At 31.2% G+C, this 15,350-nt stretch overlaps 1 pseudogene; it reads left to right on the plus strand.

The window, feature by feature from the left end:
- The window catches only part of LOC149569784 (putative auxin efflux carrier component 1d), a 112,596-nt pseudogene that overhangs the window by 88,896 nt on the left and 8,350 nt on the right, over positions 1 to 15,350 (plus strand).

Here is a 15,350-nt window from a genome sequence, read left to right on the forward strand (position 1 = left end):
TAGAATAGGCCTGAGCTATATATTTATGCAAATTACTGATATGGTGGTATTAACTATAAATACTTATTTGAAGCTAAAACACAACTTTTGGTTTTACTATTTTTGGTTTTAGATAGCTACATGTATATCTAAAAGTTATTGTCAGTGTGCTAACAATGATTCTTTACTACATATGTATCGTACATAAGGTTCAACCCCCTATTTTTTTACTACATTAATATTAAAAGTATAATAACATATCTTTTTTTTTCAAATAATAAATAGATTATTTAGAAAAAAAAAACCTAAATTACACAAACTTGACAAAATGTTTAATATTGTTATTCTAAAAATATAAAATAGGAACCAAATTAGAACTAAAAAGACTTAAAATATCCTAACAAATAGAAAATTTAATACATCTAAAAAATTATACACCTCATCTTATACCCATATAATTTAGAGAGGAATTTTGTTCTCTTAGCTCCAATATCTTTTAACAAGAACTTTCATGACCAAAAACTCATAAAAAATTTAAAAGCCAACGAAACTTATCTTATCTAGAACCACTTTTACAATAGACTTTCAATCAATCAATAATGATACCCACTAAGACAAAATTCCTAGATTCACTCTCTAGTTTTCCAATGAGGCACTAAGATTGTCAATAATGTGATAACTGTTTAAATATTACACTTCAATAATATGTAGTTGAATAATTTAATATTTAAAAATAACAAAGTGTAGAGAGAGAATTTGAACTAATTAGTAATTATTGGTGATCAAATTTGTAAAGATGTTACAAAACATAATTTCACGTCTCAATCCAAAGACTTTTGTGAAGATCCCTTATTTGCTTCATGCCGTTAAATCATGTCTCATACTATAAAGATTACTTTAAATCATACATGTTACACCAAAAAGATAATTTTAAATCGTATTTGACATGAAAAGATCATTTTAGATCACACATTATACTCAAAAGTTTATTTTAAATCATGACCATACAATGGCGTGCGTGAGAAAGATGCATTTTGGGTGGTTGTGAGACCCACTTCTCCAAAGAATACATTCATTTTATTTTATATGATCAAACCAATTCAATTGAAAAGATAGGCACCCATTTCACTTTAACTTCCTTACTCATTTAACTTCCTCTTTTGAGTTGGATTCTCCATTAATTACCTGATGTGACCAAAGAATACGAGTGATGTTTGAACAAAGTGTCCCATAGTTTTTTTTTAAACAATTGCTTTTAAAAGTGACAATTAAGCAACATACTTTGGCAACAAGTTAAATCAATTGCATACCTCCCTATTTAACACTTGGCTATGACTAAATTGGGCAATGTTTTTCAAATACTTTCTTCTATATGTAACTTGAATGTATTATTGTAAGCTAATGATGAGCTAATAATGGCCTTGCAAAATGAGTTGGAGATCAAAACAAAATTAGTTTAGTTTTTATAAAAAGGAAATAAAGTTATTTTACGTTACAATTTCCTTGGAAGCTTATTTTTCTATCATGATGTTAAATGAGTATGTATGTGAAATTATCTATTGTTTTCCCTTAGAAATAATCTATATAATAATGTATTTTCTGAATTTTGAGTAGGATTTTTATGTTTGAGTAGACTTGAACCCAAAACCTCCTAGACAAGAGGCTCACAACTTACCATTGTGTCATAGGTTGTTGCTTGAATAGGATTTCTATATTATTAGAGGACAAGTTTTGAGTATAGCCATGAATTTGTACCCTATGCCATGAATGCATCTTGCAATCTATAAAGTTCTACCTTATTAACTCACCTTAATCATAGCCTTATATTCTACCATTTCTAAAACCTCTAAAACTAGTTGCATTGGTAAATGCCTTTTTATGTTGTCATAAAATTGCACTATGAGGGAAGAATGCACTAATCAATCCCTTACAGTCAAACAATGTTTTGGAAATACTAAGTAGACACTTAAGAAGCAATTTTTTTATTATTATTATAAAAAATTAGAATGTAATGCAATTATTGATTTCTAGAATGAATGGTTTTCTTGAAAATGTATTTTTGCTATAATGTCCCATCAAATGTCTTTAGATACAAGTGCATGACATGAAATTCTGTGTATTTTGGTTTCTCAAGGAAGAAGGGTGAAGGGGACTAGTTGGCTAATTTTAACTTTACAAGGAACAACTTCACAATTGAAAGGCCTATAACATGTTACATGTTTATTCAACAATGACAAAATTATTAAATCCAACTACTATTTTTTTAAATTTTTATAATAGATGTAGTTTCATATATAGTGCAATATATAGTTAGATATGGTGAATGGATAATTGTGTGAATGGATAATTGAATGGATAATTGTGTGAATGGATAATTGATATGGTTGACCATCTTGGTTTTCCTAAAAACCCTTGTAGGGGCATTGCCTCTCGACCCCACCCTATATTGTGACAAAGAGTGCACCTAGGGCATTGCCCTAAGACCCTACAAGAGCTCTACCCCCAAATCTCCATAGAAATAATCTAAGAGAAAACCACGCCAAATAAAGCTCCAAGTCTGATTAGGCTCTACATCACAATAATTATTGACAGTGGAAGTTCATCAAATTTAGCATTAGAGGAGCTAGTTACAAAGTTGCAATTATAGTGGTTGAGACAGCCTAAACCCTATCATGTTTCATGGATCAAGGATGAACATAAGTTTTTGGTAAGAAAATAACTTGTTGTAAAGTTTAAGATTGGAAATTACTTTGATGAAGTTTTATGTGATGTTATGCCTATGGATTGTTGTCATATTATGTTGGGTAGACCTTGGCAATATGATAGATATACTATGCATGATGGAATATTGAATCAATATACTCTTTGGGTGAATGGAAGAAAGAAAGTATTGTTGCTTTTGATTGAAATTCCAGATGAGGTTAATTGTACTACTATTTTATTTTGTGTTGTCAATGGGAAAGAGTTTGAAAAGGAGATGAAAAATAACTAAGAATATTTTTCTATAATTACTAAGGGACCTATAAGAAATGATAATGTTGAGCAAGGAACGAGAAACAATCCAAGTAAGTTAAGTGTGAAACAATGTTACCATAAGATAAGCAAACTCCAAGAGCATACACCAAGATGGTTCAACAATGGAGACAAGGATTTATAAGGGGAAAGCAAAGAAAACCCCTTGTGAGTATTATGAATGAAGGCAAATGCCTAGAGAAGAGAGAGAGAGAGAGAGAGAGTGTTGGAGCAAAAGTAGCTCAATACAATAACATCAAGTGCTAAGATTGTGTTGAAGAAAGAAGGAGGAGCATCTCTTATATAGAGATGAGAGAGGAGTTGCATTTGTAACTCCCATTTCTATGAATGCCACATTCATAATAGGTGTGTGCAAAGTGTCACAATCCTCTTAAGGAGGATAAACTAAATAAAGAAATAAACAAGAGTTGTCCTTACATTTGGAATAAAGGACAAACAATGGCATGTCCTCCACATGTGTACAAGAGGACAAACTATATTTAGGGACCCTTGGAATATCCCAATTAATATATCCAAAGAAAGATTAACCTTTCTAACAGGACCAAGTTATGGTAGTAGCAAACAAGCGACAAAAATAGTGATGATCAAGTGATAGAAGCTAATAGAGTATGCTAAGTGCGAGTAGAAATTATAAACTTGTTGAATGAGTATAAAGAGATTGTTGCCGAAGATATACCTAATGGTTTACCGCCAGTACAAAGTATAAGTCATTGTATGGATTTGATTCCTAGAGCTAGTTTATTGAACAAAGTACCATATAGATTGACACCTACTAAAAGTGAAGAACTTAACAAACAAGTGCAAGAGTTATTGCAAAAAGGTTTGAGTCCATGTGTTGTACCCATTGTATTCAAACCTAAGAAAAATGGAGAATGGAGGATGTGTAATGGATCTAGAGCTATTAATAAGATCATAGTGAAATATAGGTTTCCTATTCCAAGGATGGATGACATAGTGGATTGTTTAAGTGGAGAAAAGCATTTTACCAAGATTGATTTCAAGAGTGGTTATCATCATATCAGAACTATAGAATGTGATGAATGGAAGATTTCTTTTAAGAAAAAAGATGGTTTGTATGAATGGTTGGTTATGCCTTTTGGTTTGACTAATGCACCTAGTAGTTTTATGAGGTTGATGAATGAAGCTCTCAAGATATTTTTTTGTAAGTTTTTGATTGTTTATTTAGATGATATTCATATATTCAATAAGACTAAGGAATAACATCTTGAGCATGTTAGACAAGTATTGTAGACATTTAAAGAGGAGAAGTTGATTAATTTAGAGAAATGTTTATTTATGCAAGAGGAGATTATGTGTTTGGGTTTTGTAATTTTTGCTGATGGTCGAAGAATGGATCCCAAGAAGGTTAAAGGAATTTTGGAATGGCCTACACCTAAGAATGTGGGTGAGCTAAGATCATTTCATGTTTTGGCTTGTTTCTACAAAAAAAAATAATAAAGAATTGTGGTTTAGTTTGTAATGCTATGACTGGACAATGAGAGGAGATAAAAAGGATTTTAAGTGGACACATGGAGTTGATAAGAGTTTTGAGACTTTGAAATAAACGGTTGTTGAGTTACCTATATTGGATTTGCCTGATTTTAATAAGGTATTTCAAGTTGAATGGGATGCAAGTGGCAGTGCAATAAGAGCTATGTTGAGTCAAGAAGGTAAACCTATTGCTTTCTTTAGTGAGAATAAGTAGAAAAAATTCTTTAATTGTATATTGTCATTGATGTTCACAGATATGTTCAATAGTAACTAAGAAATGTAGAGTTTTCACTATTAACCTTGCATATCTTAGTATTAACTGAGAAGTTTGGTAAAGAAGATAGTTTAGTTTTAACTAAGTAGTTGGTTAATGAAGAAGTCCTACTTGTAGTATTGATCAAGTGGTCAGGCATCAAAAGACTTGCAATATTAAATTTTCTATCCTAGTATTAACTAAGTGACAACATAATGAATTTCTTTAATATTTAATTAATTAAGTCCAACTAATTGGATGTTTATTGATTATTTGCAAGGGTATTCAAGCTCACTTTTCCTAGTTTATAATATATAAGAAAGGTCTAGTTGTGAGGATAATATGTTGAAGTGGAATATAAAACAAGATGGATATGTGAGAAAAGGAGAAGGAAGATCAAGAAAGTATGAAAGATAAGTTGCAAAGAACATCTGATCAGGAAGGATCTAGAGGTCGGTCTAGAATAGAGATCTTAATCTACAAAGGAAGTTTCTTCATAAATTAGGTTAAAATTATTGTTGCTTTATAACCATTGTAGCAATAAATAAATCTCTTAACAGAGTTGACTTAAAAATCATTGTATAAATCCTCTAACAAGGTGACATTTCAGGATTGAAGTGTCTAAAGACCTCTAACAAGGCCATACTTCACAATATGTTTTGCAACCTTTAATTGGGTTGGATCCTAATAGGGCTCACTTGAAAAGAGTTAAAATTATTTTGACTAGTTGCAAGGTGATTTTTCCCAAATTGGGTTTCCATGTTAAATCTTGGTCTTATATGTGTTCATGTTATTTTCTTATCCTTTATGTTTCTAAAACTAATGTACTAAAGGATAAAATAGATTAATAATCTTAAGATTTCTTTGTTAACTGAGTATCAATAATATTGTAGTGTTAACCGAAATGAACAGTATTTCTTGATCAATGAAAGTTTGAATAGACATTTAAGGGACTAAGGGATTTTTTTGTGGTAAATAATTCACCCCTCCCTTCTTAGTTATACTCTTATATTTCCAACAATTAGTATCAGAGTAGTTGGTGTTTTCAGGAAAGTTTTTAAGAACCTAAGCTAAAGATCAAGAGGTCTCATAGAAGGGATATTCTAAGCTTAACAAAGATAACTTTTTAGTATGGTAGGAGTTGATCAAGCAACATCTACCAAGAATTAGTGATGTTGGTTTGTTCTACTTAGAGAATAAATATGTTCCTCCACCCAATCCTATGACTGTGGAACAAATAAAAGAAGCAAAGGATCACAATACAATGATGATTGATATTGTATCCTCTCTTAACTATTCTAAATTTGACGAGGTCAAATATTGTCCTACTACATTTGATATGTGGAAAAAGCCAAAAAAAAGTTTATAGAGGTTATAAAAATGTGCAAAGAGAAAAGGAAGAAAGTCTAAGAGGTAAGTTTTATCGATTGAAAATGAAAAGTGAGAACATTTCCCAATACATTGAAAGAATCAAAGAAAGTGTAAGTACAATCAAAGCTATAGGAGAAAAAATTGATGATGAAACAATAATCAACAAGGTACTAAGAACTCTTCTTCCTATTTATGCAATTAGAGTTTTAGTTTTTCAAGAGATGAGACACAATCTAGTAAATGATTTAACCTTAAATGCTCTTGTGAGAATATTAACTACTTTTGAGTTGGATAACTTTGATAACTATGTTCCTACTTCTAGCAATATTGAATCTAAAATCAAAGCCAAACTACCTCCTGGTAGAAAAAAAGGAAAATCAATAAGAAAATAGGTTCATAGTAATGAATAAGATAATTTATATGAAGAACTTTAAGTCATTGAATCCCTTTTAACAAAAAGAGTAGAAAAATGGAAAGGAAAATTTAGAGGTAAAATTCCATTGATTTGTTTCTCATATGAAGTGGTTGGTCACATTGTTGAAAGATCTAAAAAAAAAGAAGATAAACATGAGAAAAGACACATCAAGTTTAATTGAAAGAAAGACTTTCAAAGTACAAAAGGACTACAAAGAAAAATATAAGAAATTATGTTACATTGAAAAAGATTCTGCTAGTGATAATGATGAAGAGGAAGTTGTCTATATTGTTATTAAAGATGAATCTCATAATGAGGGAAATGAAAAGATGGCACAATCTACTCAATGTAGCACAACTGAACAATATAGGATACAAGGTAGAATTAATGACTGGGAAAGAAAAATTATTGGATAGAAAAGGAAATCTAAAAGGAACTAGTAATCAGACAAAAGGTAATTTGTTTTACCTAGATCTCACTAAAAATACATGTTTTCTAGATTAGATAGAGGAAAGTTGGTTATAGCATAAAAGGATGTATCATGTTAACTTTAATAACTTGGTTACCATAAGAAAGACCAAAAGAGTAAGAGACATACCATATCTAAAGAAACCTAATATGGGAATATGAAAACAATATCAAATTGGAAAAATGAGTAAAAGAGGTTTCAAAAGTAAGTCCTACAATTCTACAGAAGTTTTGAAACTAGTTCATACAGATCTTTGTAGGCCAATAGGTGGGGAAATCTACTGTGGAGACATATATTCAATTCTATCTATTGATAATTATTCTAGGATAATGATTGAAATATTTTTTTAAAGATAAATCTAACATTTTTCAAAAGTTCAAATGGTATTTGGCTAGAGTTGAGAAAGAAACAAGGAAGAATCTAAAATGCCTGAGATCAAATAAAGGAGGAGAATTCATCTCAAATGAATTTTATGAGTTACGCAATGAAATAGAAATCAAAAGAAAGGTATAAATACCTAGAACTCTAGAGAAAAATGAAATAGTATAAAGAAGAAATATATCCATCATGGAATGTGGAAGACCACTAATGACTAAGAAAAATATTATTCCAAAATACTAGAGAGAAGTAACCAACACAATAATTCATACATTGAACTAAGTTCAACTAAAGAAAGGTATAAACAAAACACCTTATGAATTATGGTATGGTTACAAGCCTAATGTTTATTATCTCAGAGTATTTGGAAGAAAATTTTATAATCTTAAAGATGTAAGGAAAGGAAATATTGATAAAAAAAATGTGATGAAGGTATATTCCTAGGGAACTCCAAGAAAAGAAAGGCATAAAAATGTGTGAATCTTACATCTCACAAAGTCATTGAAAGTGTACATGTGAAGATTGATGAGTTTGTAGAAAGAAGTGAAGAATAGAGAAGGATCCTAAAGACTACAGAAAGTTTTTTTATTATGAGGAAGAACCTAAGACTTTACATCAGAAAGTTGAAGCCAATTTGAAACCAAGTGTAGCTAGAAATTATTTGGCAATTCAACCTAGGTCATAGGTAGTGCAACCTGGGTTATGGCCAGAACAACTGGAAGAGCCCAAGAAAAAGGATGAACATCTTGAAGAACTAGGTGAACCAAGTTTAGAATCAAGTAAGAAAGATCCAAGACTTGAAAAGTTTTTCAAAAGACATCATGCACCTAAACAAATAATTGGAGGAGAGATAGAAAGCATACTCACAAGGAACAAATTGAAAGGTACATGTTTTCTTAGTGAATATGAGCCTAGATCTATAAAAGATGCTTTAGAAAATGAAAGTTGGATATAAGAAATGAATGAAGAGGTTGAGAAAATAGAAAAGAATAAAACCTGTTCTCTTGTTCCTAGACCTAAGGATAAAAATGTGATTGGTAGAAAATGGATATTTAGAAATAAGTTGAATGAGAAAAGAGAAGTGACAAAAAACAAGGCAAGAATTGTATACAAATGATATGCTCAAGAAGAAGGTATTGATTATTGGGGGGAAATTTCCCCTATTGAAAAACTTGAAGGAGTCATAATAATTCTATCATATGCATCACAAAGGGGTTCAAAGTATATCAAATGAATGTTAAATTAGCTTTCTTGAATGGAGTCCTAGAAGAAGAATTATATATTGAACAACCTAAAGGTTTCATTGATCCAAGCCAAAGAAACATGGTATGTAAACTTCATAAAGCTTTATATGGATTAAATTAAGCTCCTAGAGTATGGTATGAAAGACTCCATGGATATCTAGTAAAAAATGGTTTTGAGAAGACAAATGATATTAGCAATTTGTATATCAAAGAAGGACCATAGGACAAGATATTGCTTGCAAAAATATTTGTGGATGACATCATATTTGGAGGACGTGAGATGTTATGTAAGAAATTTTCTAAAGAAATGAGGAAATAATTTGAAATTTTTATGTTTGGAGAGATTAAGTTATTTTTGGGACTACAAATTCATTAGATGAAGGATGGGATATCCATTACTCAATCAAAGTACAACAAGGAATCACTGAAAGTATTTGGAATGAAAGATTCCAAACCACTTGGAATACCTATGTCTACTGGACATAAACTATCAAATAATGATGATTAAAACAAGGTAAATTAGACTAATTACATATTAATGATTGGAAAACTTCAATATGTGGTACACACCAAACTTGATATTGTATTAGTAGTTTACAAAGTTGCAAGATTTTCTGCTAATCCTAAAGAAAATGAAATGATGTCAATCAAAATAATGTTGAGATACTTAAAAGGGACTAAAGAATATGGATTATAGAATAAGAAAGGAGGAAATCTTGAGCTGAGAGCCTTTACTAATGTATATTGTGCAGGAAGCATTGATGACAGAAAAAGTACCAATGCAGGAACATTCTTTCTTAGAAAGAGGCTAGTGTCTTGTGTTGATATTTTGATAACTGATAATGTAGTAGGTGTTGATGTTGTGGTTGGTTTTAGAGGTTTCCCTAAAATATTGTTATAAGTTGCTAAGATGCATAATGCATTATAATGTTGTTGTACATTTTTTCTAGATAATAGAAAGGTTGAAGGTTGTGTAGGTAGACATAGCCTAGGTTTTGGGTGAACCACATTAAATATATATGTTATCTATGTTCTTTGTGTATTCTTATTTTTTTCTACATAGAACTTTTTTTTGGAATTCTTTAGAATAATTAAGAGGGTGGTGAGTCAATTATCTAAGTTCCAGATGTATAAATAAAACTTTTCACAGTTTAGTGAACCCATAAAACATTTATCATCATGCATGCATCCATAAGATTATGCAATCACTTAAAACTTGTAGGTAACTGTCACATCAATTTGTAAAAATGTAAACATGAAACATAATAGATTCAAGAACACACTTGACACAATAGTTTACATGTAAACCTAATTTGGGAAAAACCACCAGTACCATGCTACTCTTTTACACTCTTCTGAAGCGATGCCCTATAAAGGTCAACCATGTTAATGATTACAATACACACTGTTAAATGTGACCTTGGTAAAGAATTTCATTCACCCTATTAAGATTGAGCCTTGTTAGAGGACTTTAGACCATTCACTTGGAATGTCACCCTGTTAAAGGATTTACAAATGACTATTAGGTTATTCCTTAATCCAAAGTATTTACCCTAGACTAATACAATTATTAGAGAGTAATATTAAGGCTTGATCTAATAACAACTTACAACTCCATTTTTTGATTATAGATCTTTGTTTTAGTTCTACATTCTACTTGGCTTTAACACATTTCAACTCTGATAGCTTGTTCACCTTTCAATCATCCATACCCTTAAGCCTTCTTGCTTAATATGCCAATGCAAACTCTCAATTAGGTCATTGAATGAAGCAATATCCTTGACTCCTTTTCATCCCTAGGTTCTCATATTTCTAAGGGAAAACAATAGATAGTTATTGATGCATTGAGCAGATGAAATTCTTTTTTAAGTGAGATGAAGGTTGAAGTTCTTGGATTTGATGAAATGAAGGAATTGTATGATACTAACCCTGATTTTTTGAGGCATGAAGAGAGTGCAAAGGACCAAATCTATCAAATCAAATGAGTAATTTTGATGAGTATTTTATCCAAGAAGGTATGTTGTTGAAAGGAATTTCATTGTGTATACCAAGAATTTCTATCAGAGTTAATTTGATTAAGGAAAAGAATTGTGGTGATTTGGCTGGATATTTTGGAATTGATAAGACATTGAGTTTTCTAAAGGATAAGTATTATTGGCCATAGATTTATAAGGATGTTCAGAAGTTTATAAGAAGTTGCAGAATTTGTCAAGTTTCAGAAGGAGTAAGTCAGAATAATGGATTGTATACACCTACTTATAATCTTAAGAAATCTTTGACTAACATCAATATAGATTTTTTTCTTGGATTAGCTAAGACAATACGATTTTATATTTTTTGTTGTGGATATATTTTCTAGGATGACACATTTCATACCATGTAAGAAGACATCAAATGTTGTACTTGTTGCTGAGATTTTCTTCCAAGAGATTGTTAGATTGCATGGATTGCCAAAAAAAATATTATTTCTGACAAAGACAATAAGTTTGCTATTTATTTTTGGAGGACTTTGTGGAAGAAGATGAATATTGAGTTGAAGTTTAGTTCTACATTCTATCCACAAATAGATGGATAGACAAAGGTCGTGAATAGAAGCTTGTGTAATTTTTAAAGATGTTTAGTTGGAGCTAAGTCAAGTCATTGGGATATGGTGTTGGCACAAGTTGAGTTTTCATATAGTAATTATGTGACTAGTAGTATAAGAAAAACAACTTTTGAGATTGATACTAGACTATAGCCAAGAGGAGTGTCAAATTCAAAGGATGTCATTGGTGAAGAGAAGAGAAGTGCTAAAGGGGAGAAATCCCTGGTTCTATAAAGTCCTTGCATGAGGAAGTGAAGTTGAGGTCAGAACATAGTAATCAAAAGTATAAGGATAATGTTGATAAGCCTAGGATATATCATGTTTTTGAAGTTTGTGTTGAGGTGATGGTTCATTTGAAGAAAGAAACATTTCCTGTTGGAACATATAGTAGGCTGAAAATGAAAAAGTTTGGACATTGTAAGATCTTGAGGAAGTTTGACATTGTAATGCTTATGAAGTTGAGTTATCTAATGACATGGATATATCTCCTATATTCAATGTTTCTGATTTATATAAGTTTCATGAGTCCCATGATGAATTTTTTGTACCTAATGATTATCCTAAGAAGCAAATTGAAGAAGTTGAACAAATATTGGATAAGAGAGTTGGCAAAAAGATAAGAGGTAAATATTACTTTGAATTTTTGGTAAAAAGAAAAGAATAGACCTATTGAAGATGCATCACAAATTTCTTAATCTAAGTTGAATTCATCTCAGGTTGTGACATCTCAATGATTTAGGAGAATCATTTCTTTGAACCCTAGTTGTTTGATGCAGACTACTTCATTTGACCTCATTTTTCTACCAAAATTTTTGACCATCAATTAAAAAGGTTTAGGTTGGTCGGATTGTAGAAGGAAATTTTTCTCTTTTTTAAAATCTAATTTGTGTTGGTCAAAATTTTGACCAACATGGACTTCAACTTTAAAATAAAAAATCATTTGACCTAGTGCGCCAAGGAGTTAGAGGACGGTTAAGGGTTTAAGTTTTAATTTGCAAATGGATTCCCTAAAATTTGTTGGTTAAAGTTTTGGTGAAGAGGTGGCATTTATTCATAGCCACATTGTAGGGGGGAAAAAATTGATGGGGAAGTGAAAATGAGGAGCTAAATTGATAAGTCTAAGAGCTATCTAAAAAGGTTTGGTTTGAGAGTTTTAAGGGTAGCCTCACTTTGAGGCTGCCCTTGCATATTTTGTAATATAGTTATTGCTAGCTCTTGAGTACCACTAAATGATGTAGTCACAACTTCTTATATGAATTGGGGAGACATTTATAGAAGTTATATTTTCATTATCAAGATATGTTACAGACTAAAATTTGATCTGCAATTCTAAAACTAACCTATGAAGTTTAGTAAACTTGTAAGCTTGTAAATAGAAACTTAACCATTCTGCAATTTTTTTCATTGTAAGGTTGATAGATTTGAGTGAAACATCTTTAGCTTGATAGGTGATTTGGTTATGCAGGTTTGCACGAGGCCTGCCAAACATATGAAGAATATATACCTGAATGTTTTAGTTTTGGGCACAAAGGAATGGCTCAAGAGGAAATCAATCACAAGGAAGCTCCTCCTGCCCTTACGAGCATCTCCAAGTTTGGTTCCAGTTCAACAACTAAGCTTAATCCTAAAGTCCATGATGACTCCAAATTCACAAATATGTGTCTTGCCAGTGTTATGACTAGGTTTATTCTTATCATGGTGTGGAGAAAGATCATTTGCAATCCTAATACTTATTCCAATCTTATAGGCCTCACTTGGTCTCTCATCACCTTCAAGTTTGTTTCTGCTTCTACTACTATTTTGTTGTATCAAATTGTTCTGAAGTGAGTCATGAATATATCAGAGTTCTTTGTTTCCCACTATTGATTAACAATTATTCTAGCCATAACCTATTGCTCTGTATAATTTTTGTAATAATTTATTGTTGCTACTAAGGTTACCATTGTTTATGGTTTATGTTATATAGTTCTATCTATAGGGGAAGAGACCCAATAGCCACCCAAGCTAACTTTGTACATCTAGATCTCCTAAACTGTAAGTTGAATTATGCCAACTTTTTTAGTAGAACTCCTTAGGTGACTGAAGAGCTTAAAGTTAAAGGTTTCAACATTTGGGCATTTACGGATCTCTCTGTAGAGGCTATGGAATGCAAAGTGGTCAAAAAGTGCCATCACTCACATGAAACCCATTATGTTCACCCCTCAATAGTTGTTCACTTAAAAATAGTACTTGTGTCACAAATGGACGAATCAGCAACCAAGAAAGTTAAAAGATGATCAACTATTAGTACATATGTGATCGACTATTACCACTCATATTATCATTTTTTTAAAACTTTTTAAAAGCGATAATTGTAGAGTATCTATTAGAGAACCCTCACAATAATTAGACCCCTAACGATTACTGGGTCTCTTCCGCTACTGCCATATGACCTTTTGTATAGGATTAAGTGGATGAGGGAAAATATTACTTTTGAGGATTGTACACAAAACAATGAATTCTTTCAATTGACAGAATTAAATCGATAGGCTGCTACGATGGAGCACATGGTCTTATACTTCTTAATATTAGGATCCTTGTTAATTGAATGTCATCTTTACATGAATTGCTTTTGAGTAAGTGAAAGGGAATACAATTTTTTGAAGTGTGCAAGGATTTTTATGACATATAGATGTATGAATAAATGAATCTATGTTGTTTTGTATCAATATCAAACATCTTTGATACATTTTCATGTTTTTATAATCATTTTTGTATATGGAAAGTTGAAATGCCTGCCATCCTAGAGCAGTCAATAAGATTATTTTCTAATGTTGGTCTTGGTATGGCCATGTTTATTTTGGGTATGTTTTGAATCCTTCTCTATCTCTCTTTTTGATGAGTTATTATGCACATCCTAGAGAATGGCTTAACTAAGTCCTGTAAACATCTAAGACTAGATTAAGATTTCAGTTAGTTTGTCACATAGAAATAACTTTTAAGTTATTGTAATGAATTCACTAATATTGTGCTTCAAATTTCGTGTTCAAGTTATAGGACTGTTCATGGCATTGCAACCTAGAATCATAGCATGTGGGAATTCAATTGCAGCATTTGCAATGGTAGTCAAGTTTCTTATTGGGCCAATTGTAATGCTACAACTTCTATTGTTGTTGGTCTAAGGGGAGTATTGTTGCATGTTGCTATTATCCAAGTATGTAACTAAGTCATAGGATATGTCAAATTTCATCGATGAAGTTCAAATCTTAGCAAATTTTTATCCTTTCCAAACTTCATCTGAATTATATGAATTTCAAACCTTGTGACTTAGGCATCTAGTAATGTTGCAAACCTTTTGAGTGGTACTTATTGCCAAAACTAGCTTAAATCAGGAACCTTTTTTTCTCTCTAAATCTATTTTCTATTATTTTTCTCAATAATCATAGATGCCTGATTGTTAGGTTTTTTGTCTTAGAATTCAAGGGGTGATAGTAGAGATGTTCTTATATAGTAGTCTTATTCATCAACCATCTAGAGATCTCTAGGCTCTCTTGATTTTTGGTACTCGATATATGCATGTGATTTTTTCTTTTTTGATGTTTGTAAAGCTCTTTTTGTTTTAAATACCAACATATTGCAACTATATTAGTTTCATTATTCTCTCCCAAAATCACTCTTTTTTTTATTTTTCCTTTGACCAACTGGACTAGTCACCTTCATCTTCTTTTATAGTTATAATTGTCTACAAATGTTCCATTCATATGAACATCAATATAAGACCAATAGAATTTCAAGCATAACAAGAGACTACTACTAGCTTCTTTCAAGCAACTACACTAGAAACTAAATATGGAAGACCAAGAGTCACAAATCTCACTGGAAATTATCATGAATCACAACTTAGAGTTCCATGTTAGATGTCCCTTTGGGTTTTGAACTTAGATATCTACAATGAAAACTCATTCAAAAAATAAAGTTGAACCCCTTGGAGGCTATCTTATTGTTTTTGAAAGTTGGTCTCTTATTTATTTTTTTGGTTGTTTTTGGTGCAATTGATGTAATCTTCATATTATCATTCAGAATTTGTTTCCTTGATTCTTTATCTTTTCTTTTTTGCGCATGGGAAACCATCCTTATTTATTTCACTCGGGAAA

Source organism: Cupressus sempervirens, chromosome 3, assembly GCF_028749045.1.
Source record: "Cupressus sempervirens isolate cs-2001-9-10 chromosome 3, ASM2874904v1, whole genome shotgun sequence".
In the NCBI taxonomy this organism is placed as follows: domain Eukaryota; kingdom Viridiplantae; phylum Streptophyta; class Pinopsida; order Cupressales; family Cupressaceae; genus Cupressus; species Cupressus sempervirens.